The sequence below is a fragment of the Natator depressus genome, chromosome 1 (assembly GCF_965152275.1).
Source record: "Natator depressus isolate rNatDep1 chromosome 1, rNatDep2.hap1, whole genome shotgun sequence".
Taxonomy (NCBI): domain Eukaryota; kingdom Metazoa; phylum Chordata; order Testudines; family Cheloniidae; genus Natator; species Natator depressus.
The window spans coordinates 204,982,157-204,994,361 of NC_134234.1; the positions used below are offsets into that span (position 1 = coordinate 204,982,157).

Here is a 12,205-nt window from a genome sequence, read left to right on the forward strand (position 1 = left end):
CTTGCTGTCTCGTTCCTAGAAAGGCAATCTGGTAAAGGGAAAATTAGATGTCTTTGATGCCCAGGCCCTCTGAGCTGGGCTGGGCAGTATTCAGCCTCTGGGGCTCAAGCCTTCAGGCAGGGTAGAGCCCTAGCTGTCTAGAGTTCTGGCCCTCGAGCAGGAAAGAACAGTCAATAGTCTAGGAGCCAAGCCCTCGGGCAGGGCAAAGGAGCAACCAGTCTAGGAGCCTAGGCCCTTAGGCCAGGGGGAGCAGTAAATAATCTAGGAGCTGAGCCCTCAGGCATGGTAGAGCAGGGAACAATCTAGGGCATCGGTTCCCAAACTGGGGAAGGCGCCCCCCCTGGGGGGCATGAAGAAATTCCAAGGGGGGTGTGAGGCTGTGAAATTTTCATAACGAAAAAAAAAATTTATCAGTGTAAAATTTATTTATTTATTTATTTATTTAATAGACCAACAGACAATACATTATTCATATTTCTGTATACATAACTATTCACAAAATTGTCCAATTACAGGCCTATATTATTTAACTACAATAAAGTATTAACAATCTTCTCGTTTTTGATTATGAGTAGACAAGTGTACAGAGACAAAAATAAAGGTAAAATAATAATAAAAATACAACTATAAATAAAAGTATATAACTGCAATGTTTTCAAATTTCATACCATGAAATGCGAATATTTTTTATTTTTTTGCCTTTCGATGTGTAGGCGTGCTGTTTTGGTTGCTGGGGAGGCCGAAGAACAATGTAGAAAGCAATGGAACTTTTTAAAACTTCCTAGCCTGCTCACGAGAGTGTTCGAGACTGTTCTATCGTGGGAGTGGTTACCTCCACCACTCACCATGCAAGACCGGCTACTTGCTGGACTGTTGGTGGGGTGTATATATAGAACGTAATAGTAGAAGTAAATAAACGTTTGCAGTAATTCAAATTAACTCAAATTGCATCCGATGAAGCGAGCTGTAGCTCACGAAAGCTTATGCTCAAATAAATTGGTTAGTCTCTAAGGTGCCACAAGTACTCCTTTTCTTTTTGCGAATACAGACTAACACGGCTGTTAGTCTGAAACCTGTCAAATTAACTTGTGTCCATTATTATTCACAAATCAGGAAAATTATTTTTATAGATTTTTTTTATTCTTATATTATGGCTGTGATTAAGAAAAGGAAGTACGATGAAGACTACATTAAGTATGGTTTCACCGTCATGGAAAAAAAAGGAATCGATCATCCTCAATGCATAGTATGGCACGCAGTTCTCAGCAATGATGCCTTGAGACCTAGTTGTCTTGAGCAACACTTGACAAAGAACCACAGTGCTTTGAAAGACAAACCAAAAGAGTTTTTTGCTGCTAAACTTCAAAATTTAAAATGCATGAAGCTGGACACTACTGGAACTTTTCATCAAGCGTCAGCCAAAGTGGTAGAAGCATCTTATGAATTGTCATTGCTCATTGCTAAAGCCAAGAAAGTACACATAATAGGAGAAACTCTTGTGAAGCCTTGCTTATTGAAAGCAGCTGATATTGTGCTTGGTGCGAAGGCAAGAAAAAATATCAGAAATTTCGCTTTCCGACAATTTCATGAAACGTCACATCAATGACATGGTGAAAGATCTAAAACTGCAAGTTGTGGAAGCAGTGAAAGCTTCTCCTTTTTTCGCAATTCAGTGCGACGATACCACTGATGTAGCACAATGCTGTCAGTTGCTCGTCTATGTTCGATTAATTAACGATGGAACTGTGAAAGAAGAACTGCTTTTTTTGAAGGAATTGACGACCACATCAAAGGCTTCTGATGTTATGAAAATAGTTTCCAACTTTTTTGAAGAAAATGGACTTTCATGGGAAAAATTGGTTGGTGTATGCATAGACGGTGCTCCAGCAATGCTTGTCTCTCACTCTGAATTTGTGACGTTGGTGAAAGAAAAAAATCCTGCCATAACTACGACTCATTGCGTCATTCACAGACAAGCATTGGCTGCTAAAACCCTTCCAGATGACCTACGTGACTCGTTGAATTTGGCCATCAAAGTTGTCAATTTTGTGAACAACAGCGCTTTAAATAAAAGACTTTTTGCAGCTCTTTGCATGGCTTTGGGAACGAATCATGATATTCTTTTGTTTCACGTGGAGGTACGATGGCTTTCCAAAGGGAACATGCTTTCGAGATTATTCAAACTGAAAGACGAAGTGGAAATTTTCCTCAAGCAACAGAAAAAGGAAGAGTTATATCGTGCATTTACGGACCAAACATTTCAACTTTCACTGGCATACTTCGTGGACATTTGTGAATCTTTGAACAATCTCAATTTGAAGCTGTAAGGAAACAATGCTGCAAACATTGTAGTGCACCACGATGCCATCACAGAGTTTATGGAAAAAATCAAGCTTTGGAAACGTTGAACGCAAGCTCAGACGCCTAACTTTTCGTCTTTTCCAACATTTTCATCACTTGCTGAAAATGACGGTTTCCAAGAACTTTGTAAAGAGGATGCGAAGAACAAAATTGTGTTTCATCTGGACTGCCTTGCTGACGAATTCATCTGCTATTTTCCAGACAACTTTTCTGGCAACCCCATTAATAAATTAGCACGTAATCCGTTCAACGTTGACGTTGATTCATTGCCGGAAGTATTGTAAGAACAAGCATTCGAAATGAAATACGATTCGAGTGCGAAAGATATTTTCGAAAACTTAAGCCTGGAGGAATTTTGGATAAAATATTTCCCAATTTACCCGAAAGTTGGAGAAGAAGCGCTATGTATTATTCTTCCATTTTTGTTGACGTACCTCTGTGAAAATAGCTTTTCAAGTTTAGTCATAATAAAAATGAAACAAAGGAATCGACTGGATGTTGAAAACTATTTGCGTTGCACACTTTCATCCTTCAAACCTAGGATTTCCCAACTCATGAAGCATCATCCTTCACATTAAATTCATTTTGTTTATGCTATTTCTTATTTTAAATTACATTTTTATTAATTTTTTTTGCCAAGAAAAACTATTTGTGCTTATTTTTAATTTTAAATAAAAAAATGTATACCAAGTTTTTGTGTTTATTTTTAATTTTAAATTATGAATTGAATTTGTTAAAAGGGGGGTTGCATGATGGTAAAGGAGAGGTGGGGGGCGTGAGGGTTTCTCGAAAATTAAAACGGGGGCATGATGCCGAAAAGTTTGGGTTGAGGGGGCTCAGCCCTCAGTCAGTGTACAGTACCAAACAGTCTAGGAGCTCAGCCCTTAGGCAGGGCAGAGCAGGGAATAGTCTAGGAGCCCAGGCCCTTACACAGGGCAGAGCAATAAAGGGTCTAATGTCCTAGTTCTGGTGGATGATAGACTAACACAGGCCTCCTGGACCACCCAACTCCACTGGGTCCCAACCCAGGGCCCTAACTGTGGTGGAGTGTTTCGCCACTGGATCAGTGGGGAATCCAGCTGCAACACGCTGACCTGAATTCAGGCAGCAATGCAGCTAGACTAGAGTCAGCTGTCCCTGGGCTACTTTCAATCCTTCCCTCGGGGTGTACCTGAATCTCAGGGTCATCCTCTGTCTCCCCGGGGTACACTGCCAGTGGCAGTCCTAGCAGCTCCTTGGTATCTTGGGTGTCTGGCAGCTCTGGAACATCTGATGAGTTCTTGGGGCATCAGAGGTCCTCTTCGGCTCCCCACTCCAGCAGTGGATGGGGAGCATCTATCTCCCTTAGCAGCTCCAGCCGAACTGAGTTGCAGGGCTAGCCTTTTGTAGTTTCTGTTCCTGTCCTGCCCCTCTACTTCTGGCAGGATGGGCGTGGACTTCCTGGTTCCGCCCACCAGTGAGTGTGTGGCCATCCCTCCCTGTCAAACTCAGAGGGAGGCCACGCCCCCTGGCTACAGTGCACAATGGCCACTGAAATTAGCCCATACCACTGGATTATCTGGGGTTCAGTGAACTCAAATAAGGTCCACCTTGGATCATAAGCTCTGTTGGGAGGCTAGCACTGTCTTCTCTGCCTCTGAGTTAAGGGCAAGTCTTGCCCTCCTCCTTCCTTTGCCTCACTTGCCTTAAGATATACCACCATAACACAGTCAGGTGCTATGAGCCCCCAACTTTGGGCACGTTGTATCAAACTAACAAGGAGTTCAACTTTGATGAGAACCCTACAGTAAAAAAATTATTGTGCATATCATAAAGCACAGATTCACTCTACAACACAGGAGTTTGCCTGGGATCTGTGTTGGTGAGTATCTGGGTATCTGAGTGTGTGTTTGGTGAGAGGATCGGAGTGTTTGTAGTGAGGGCAGCTTGAAAGTTTGAGCAAGTGCTTGATTGGTTGGCTGAAAAGGGCGGGAGTTGGGAGTGTTTTGTTTCAGGTGAGCCTGGCTGTTTAAAAAAGCTGGTGCTCCGCGAACCAGCTGAGTGGCGGGGAACCAGCTGAGCAGCGGGGGACAGCAGAGCAGCAAACAGCAGGAGTTTGCCTGGGAGTTCGCCTGGGGTGAGCTCACTGAGGCTTACACCCTAACGACTTCTCTGAGTAATTAGTGCATCTCCTGAGGAAGCTCGTAGTAGGATGGTAATATGGATGGGGAGTGTTCAGCTGTTGTGACCTGCACTGGATGTGCCATGTTTGTCTTTCTTCCACAGGACAGAAGCGACTTTGTGTGTACAATGTGCAAGCTGGTCTCCATATTGGAAGAGAAGGTTCAAGGTCTGGAGCAACAGGTATCGACCCTGCGTTCCATAAGAGAAACTGAAGATTTCCTGGACAGATGTCAGGATATGCTTCTACAGGCACAAGGTTCTGAAGATTCAGAGCAGGCTGCGCAGCGGGGACAGGAGGACGGTGAAGAAATTTGGCAACATGTGATCTCCAGAAGAAGAAGGGGAAACGTCCATGTACCAGCAACGCAGATACAGGTAAGTAACCGTTTTCATGTTCTCTCCACAGGTACCATTGTGGGGAGTGGACCAGATGATATGTCTGGGGGAAGGGAGCAGAAGGAGACTCCACCAGTTGAAAGGCATGAGATGCACTGTCCTAAGGTTGGGGGTTCCACGACCACCACTCCCAAGAGAAGGAGGCGGGTGGTGGTGGTCAGGGACTCTCTCCTCAGGGGGACTGAGTCATCTATCTGCCACCCTGACCGGGAAAACAGAGAAGTCTGCTGCTTGCCAGGGGCTAAGATTCGCGATGTGACGGAGAGTCTGCCGAGACTCATCAAGCCCTCGGACCACTACCCCTTCCTGCTTTTCCACGTGGGCACCAATGATGCCGCCAAGAATGACCTTGAGCGGATCACTGCAGACTACGTGGCTCTGGGAAGGAGGATAAAGGAGTATGAGGCGCAAGTGGTGTTCTCGTCCATCCTCCCCGTGGAAGGAAAAGGCCGGGGTAGGGATCGTCGAATCGTGGAAGTCAATGAATGGCTACGCAAGTGGTGTCAGAGAGAAGGCTTTGGATTCTTCAACCATGGGATGGTGTTCCAAGAAGGAGGAGTGCTAGGCAGAGACCGGCTCCACTTAACAAAGAGAGGGAAGAGCATCTTTGCGAGCAGGCTGGCTAACCTAGTGAGGAGGGCTTTAAACTAGGTTCACCGGGGGAAGGAGACCAAAGCCCTGAGGTAAGTGGGGAAGCGGGATACGGGGAGGAAGCACGAGCAGGAGCGTGTGAGAGGGGAGGGCTCCTGCCTCATACTGAGAACGAGGGGCGATCAGCGGGTTATCTCAAGTGCCTATATACAAATGCACAAAGCCTGGGAAACAAGCAGGGAGAACTGGTGGTCCTGGCAAAGTCAGGGAATTATGATGTGATTGGAATAACAGAGACTTGGTGGAATAACTCGCATGACTGGAGTACTGTCATGGATGGGTATAAACTGTTCAGGAAGGACAGGGAGGCCAGAAAAGGTGGGGGAGTTGCACTGTATGTAAGGGAGCAGTATGACTGCTCAGAGCTCAAGTATGAAACTGCAGAAAAACCTGAGAGTCTCTGGATTAAGTTTAGAAGTGTGAGCAACAAGGGTGATGTCGTGGTGGGAGTCTGCTATAGACCACCGGACCAGGGGGATGAGGTGGACGAGGCTTTCTTCCGGCAAGTCGCAGAAGCTACTAGATCACACGCCCTGGTTCTCATGGGCAACTTCAATCATCCTGATATCTGCTGGGAGAGCAATACAGCGGTGCACAGACAATCCAGGAAGTTTTTGGAAAATGTAGGGGACAATTTCCTGGTGCAAGTGCTGGAGGAACCAACTAGGGGCAGAGCTCTTCCTGACCTGCTGCTCACAAACCGGGAAGAATTAGTAGGGGAAGCAAAAGTGGATGGGAACCTGGGAGGCAGTGACCATGAGATGGTCGAGTTCCGGATCCTGACACAAGGAAGAAAGGAAAGTAGCAGAATACGGACCCTGGACTTCAGAAAAGCAGACTTTGACTCCCTCAGGCAACTGATGGGCAAGATCCCCTGGGAGAATAACATGAGGAGAAAAGGAGTCCAGGAGAGCTGGCTGTATTTTAAAGAATCCTTACTGAGGTTACAGGGACAAACCATCCCGATGTGTAGAAAGAATAGTAAATATGGCAGGCGACCAGCTTGGCTTAACAGTGAAATCCTTGCTGATCTTAAACACAAAAAAGAGGCTTACAAGAAGTGGAAGATTGGACAAATGATCAGGGATGAGTATATAAATATTGCTCGGCCATGTAGGAATGGAATCAGGAAGGCTAAATCACACCTGGAGTTGCAGCTAGCGAGGGATGTTAAGAGTAACAAGAAGGGTTTCTTCAGGTATGTAGGCAATAAGAAGAAAGCCAAGGGAAGTGTGGGCCCCTTACTGAATGAGGGAGGCAACCTAGTGACAGAGGATGTGGAAAAAGCTAATGTACTCAATGCTTTTTTTGCCTCTGTCTTCACGAACAAGGTCAGCTCCCAGACTACTGCACTGGGCAGCACAGCATGGGGAGGAGGTGGCCAGCCCTCTGTGAAGGAAGAAGTGGTTCGGGACTATTTAGAAAAACTGGACGTGCACAAGTCCACGGGGCTGGATGCGTTGCATCCGAGAGTGCTAAAGGAATTGGCGGATGTGATTGCAGAGCCATTGGCCATTATCTTTGAAAACTCATGGCGATCGGGGGAAGTCCCGGAAGACTGGAAAAAGGCTAATGTAGTGCCCATCTTTAAAAAAGGGAAGAAGGAGGATCCTGGGAACTACAGGCCGGTCAGCCTCACCTCAGTCCCCAGAAAAATCATGGAGCATGTCCTCAAGGAATCAATTCTGAAGCACTTAGAGGAGAGGAAAGTGATCAGGAACAGTCAGCATGGATTCACCAAGGGCAAGTATGCCTGACTAATCTAATTGCCTTCTATGATGAGATAACTGGTTCTGTGGATGAAGGGAAAGCAGTGGACGTGTTATTCCTCGACTTTAGCAAAGCTTTTGACACAGTGTCCCACAGTATTCTTGTCAGCAAGTTAAAGAAGTATGGGCTGGATGAATGGACTACAAGGTGGGTAGAAAGTTGGCTAGATTGTCGGGCTCAACGGGTAGTGATCAATGGCTCCATGTCTAGTTGGCAGCCGGTATCTAGCGGAGTGCCCCAAGGGTCGGTCCTGGGGCCGGTTTTGTTCAATATCTTCATTAATGATCTGGAGGATGGTGTGGATTGCACCCTCAGCAAGTTTGCGGATGACACTAAACTGGGAGGAGTGGTAGATATGCTGGAGGGTAGGGATAGGATACAGAGGGACCTAGACAAATTAGAGGATTGGGCCAAAAGAAATCTGATGAGGTTCAAAAAGGACAAGTGCAGAGTCCTGCACTTAGGACGGAAGAATCCAATGCACCGCTACAGACTAGGGACCGAATGGCTAAGCAGCAGCTCTGCAGAGAAGGACCTAGGAGTGACGGTGGACGAGAAGTTGGATATGAGTCAACAGTGTGCCCTTGTTGCCAAGATGGCATTTTGGGGTGTATAAGAAGGGGCATTGCCAGCAGATTGAGGGACGTGATCGTTCCCCTCTATTCGACACTGGTGAGGCCTCATCTGGAGTACTGTGTCCAGTTTTGGGACCCACACTACAAGAAGAATGTGGAGAAATTGGAGAGAGTCCAGCGAAGGGCAACAAAAATGATTAGGGGTCTGGAACACATGACTTATGAGGAGAGGCTGAGGGAACTGGGATTGTTTAGTCTACGGAAGAGAAGAATGAGGGGGGATTTGATAGCTGCTTTTAACTACCTGAAAGGTGGATCCAAAGAGGATGGATCTAGACTATTCTCAGTGATAGCAGATGACAGAAGAAGGAGTAATGGTCTCAAGTTGCAGTGGGGGAGATTTAGGTTGTATATTAGGAAAAACTTTTTCACTGGGAGGGTGGTGAAACACTGGAATGCGTTACCTAGGGAGGTGGTGGAATCCCCTTCCTTAGAAGTTTTTAAGGTCAGGCTTGAGAAAGCCCTGGCTGGGATGATTTAGCTGGGATTGGTCCTGCTCTGGGCAGGGGGTTGGACTAGATGGCCTCCAGAGGTCCCTTCCAACTGTTATTCTATGATTCTATGAACAAGATCCCAGTGAATAGAACTTAAGCACAATGAAAGAGGGAAAAATAAGCCAGGATAGGAAAGGAAAAAAAATATCTTTTCAAAATTCAGATGGCTTTTTATAAGAAACAATGTGACAAGAAATTATATTACTACTGCTAATAACTGCCTAAAAAAGGGCCACATCAGGGCGTGAAGGAGCATGCATATAGTGGTGACTGCTGTCAGTAATTTTCAAGCATTCAAGAGGGACTGTCTTTGAGGACCCTCTACTATTGCAAATCCAAGGGTGCTTCTGCTAGAAAATATCTCAAAAGCTGACCAACTGCCTAAAGAAATTCCCAGAAAGTCACTGCACATAACAGAGATAGTGGCGCTCTTTGGACAATGGGAAGAAGCCTCAGGGTACTAGACAACATGGCTGGCAATCTTGGGGTAACACAGAATGTGGTACTGAGGGTATGTCTACATTAGCAACAGTTCATGGGTCATGAATGGGCTTGTGCCATAACCCTCCTAATGCCCACACTTAACCCCCTGAAGCACGTGTCTCAAAGAAAGTAGAGGAAGAGTATGCTAGTGTAACCCTTCTGCCTGTCAGAGTTGGCAGCAACAAGGGCCGGGTTCAGTATCTAGGGGTTCCATTCCAATAACACAATGCAAAACTGGCTCGAGTCCCCACCCAGTGACCTGGGACAAATATATACCACCCCTGCTGAGCGCCTCCAAGAGGCAATACTTCCCCTCTCGCAAGCACATAGTCTGAGTGTAGTAAAAAGCCTTTTAATAACAGAGAGAAACAATGTGGCATCATGTTGGGGAAACACCATCAACCCACCCCAAGCAAAAAACCCACCCCAAGCAAATCGGGGCATGTCCTTTCCCTTTGGTTCTTGAGTCCAGCAACCCAAAATCACCCAAAGTCCCAAAAGTCCAACCACCCAAAAGTCTCTGTCCCTGGTCAGGGCAGCTCCAGAGTTTGAAAGTTTATCTGCAGAGTTATACCTCCCAACCTGGGTGGAGATTGTGGGGCGGGGGAGAGTGGGGGGTTAAGGGGCACCTTATGTGGTCCAAAGCTGATGGCCCCACCTCTCCATGGGGCTCTGCTCTGCCAGCCGCCCCATGAGCCGCTCTGCTCACCATCCCGCAAACTGCTCCACCATATATCTTCAGGCTCCCCCACTACTTAACACAACACTCAGTGATTTCAGCTCTTAGTAAGTTTAGCTGTTTTGTGATTTCAGCTTGTAGTAGGGGAGCCTTAGCGCTGGTGCACCATTAGCCCAAAGTGAATTCGGCTCAGCAGCCTGTAACTAGACTCCTAATGGAATCAAAATTAGCTCTGATATTCCACAGTGGAGAGAGGAAGAAGTGCAATTAGCATGTAAGACCCTCACCAGGGGGCCCATGCCACAAAGTATTAATACCTGTCCCCAACCTCTCTCAATTCACAGAGTTTTGGAACCCATGTCCCTTGCCTAGCGAGTGCTACTTAGTTCATGGCGAGTTCCTCCATCATAACAAAAGGCCAAGTACAGTTCCACTGTCCTTGATTCCCATAATCAGGGTAATAACAATTTATTCTTCCTGCCCCAATAACAGAGACACTGGGGATCCCACAGCAGCCAAAGTGACCATTTGGGCAGCTATGGCCTCATTCTAGGCGGGGTGGGTGTGCCCATGCAAATGAGATCGGCCCCTGAAGTTCTTTTCCACAACTTGCCACACCTCACCACCAGATGTCAGGGTGGAGCTCATCCTGACTCTGCTTACATCAGCATGCCTGAGCAGTGTGCGTAAGTATACGCCTCAGGCTGTGGCACAGCCCTGTAGCAGTGCTGGTTTGCAGTGTTAACAGGGGTACCGAGTGTATATGAGGACTCAAGTTTCAATAGTCCTTCACTCCCATTCCCACAATTCACTGAACCCCTTTTCTTCCTGACCCTTATGCAATTTAGGTCCCTCTCACCCTGTGCAATCATCTGATGCTGCAAGCAACATGTCTGGCTGGTTTGAAAGAGCGCAAGCTCATGTGAGTTTAATGCTAGGTCAGGAGATTCCATTTTTATGATGGTTGGGCCATCAAGAAAATAATATAGTAGAGCTAGCTTGTGAAGAAAAATGTAAGAAAAATGTTTGGGACTTTACAAAGCAGTTACAACTTCTTTACTGGTGGAACAAAGCATTTTGTCTTTTACAAAGCTGCACTGGAAATGGTAGAGGGGAAGCATCATGTTAAAAGCCTTTTGGAAACTCACTGGAGTGCTAGGAAAGAATCACTGCAGGCCACCTGGAGCACTTCTGGTCAAGCTTCTTGATGCTCTTTCTCAAGATTTACAACTTGATTCAGAAACGAGAGCTAAAGCTGGAAGCCATTTGTTGTTTCAATTTCATTTTCACTCTGTGTTTCACGAGACTTTTGCTCAAAAAATGTAATGCTCTAATTGTACCTTTACAAGCGGAGAACTTGGACATTGCTGCAGCTTCTTGACTGATGTATGCCACATTACACTGTCTAACCAGATTACTGATGGAGATGTTGATTCCCAAGTTAAGGCAGCAGACTTATTTGGAAAAAAAATAGTTGATTATTTGCAAGATGATGGCTCTGAGAAATATGACCCAGTGCAAGAGTACAAAATGAGGCCTAGAGAAAGACAGATCCCTGCTTGGTTTCAAGACCCTATTAACACACTCCCAAGACAGCCATCATTTGAAGAGTTCTACGGATCCAAAGTCTGGAAAGTACTCACAGTTATGGTGCTGGAGATGGATCTGCCTTATAAGGAAACGAAAGAAAATATTATTTCAGTTATCACATGCCTGAAAGGCCTTGACACAACAAAATGCGAAAGCTTCACTCAGGCATTTTGTTTTTGCAAAACGCAACCTGAACAGTTGGTAATGGAACAGACTTTGTTCAAAGCTGATATCAAGAAGAATTTTGAAAGAAGGTTATATATTAGGTTTGATAAAGTAATCAGACATTCATCTGGGGTCAAAAAGGGACTCCCAAACTGGTGGACTACATTTAAATTGGCAAAGACAATCCCTGTAACTTCTACAAAAGGAGAACGAATCTTTAGCAAGATGAAACTGGTCAAAATGATGCTCTGATCCACCGGGGGGATGACTGATTTGATTTTTTTGATCTTTCTTGCTTGTGAAACAGAGATAGTCAACTGCCTGGACACTGAGAAGATCAACCAAAAAGTGTAGTGAAATGAAATCGAGGAAAATTTCCCTTGATTAAGAGTTTATCAGTCAATGCATTTAAAGTAATTATTACAGTACTTTCTAGTTTTGTCATTTCTTCACAGGTTGCAGAATTGCTGTTTTAGAAAGCTTGCAAAGCTGATACTATTTGTTAAAATTTCAGGAAATGTTTGGTAAATTTTTTAGACTTTGCCTGATGCTTGAGACTCCAAGTGGTGCCCCTGGCTGCCTCCTCCTCCTCCTCCTTTGCCTGCCACCCAGAGTGCTTCTGAGCCCTTAGATCCTGTTCCAGTGGTCCCCCAAGTCACTCTGGATGACAACGCTGAGCCCGAAGGAGTCCTGGAACACCACCATCACCATGTCTGGTGTAGCCAGCTTCCACAAGGCAATTGCAGTCTGCTTCTGAACTGGTATGGCTTCCTTGTGGCACTGGAGGGTTGGTACAAGATCCATGTTTCCTTATTCCA

General features: G+C 45.6%; 1 pseudogene; it reads left to right on the forward strand.

Moving 5' to 3' along the window:
- The first annotated feature begins 1,150 nt into the window (after window positions 1-1,150).
- On the forward strand, window positions 1,151-2,939 carry LOC141984440 (protein FAM200C-like; annotated as a pseudogene).
- The last annotated feature ends 9,266 nt before the right edge of the window (window positions 2,940-12,205 follow it).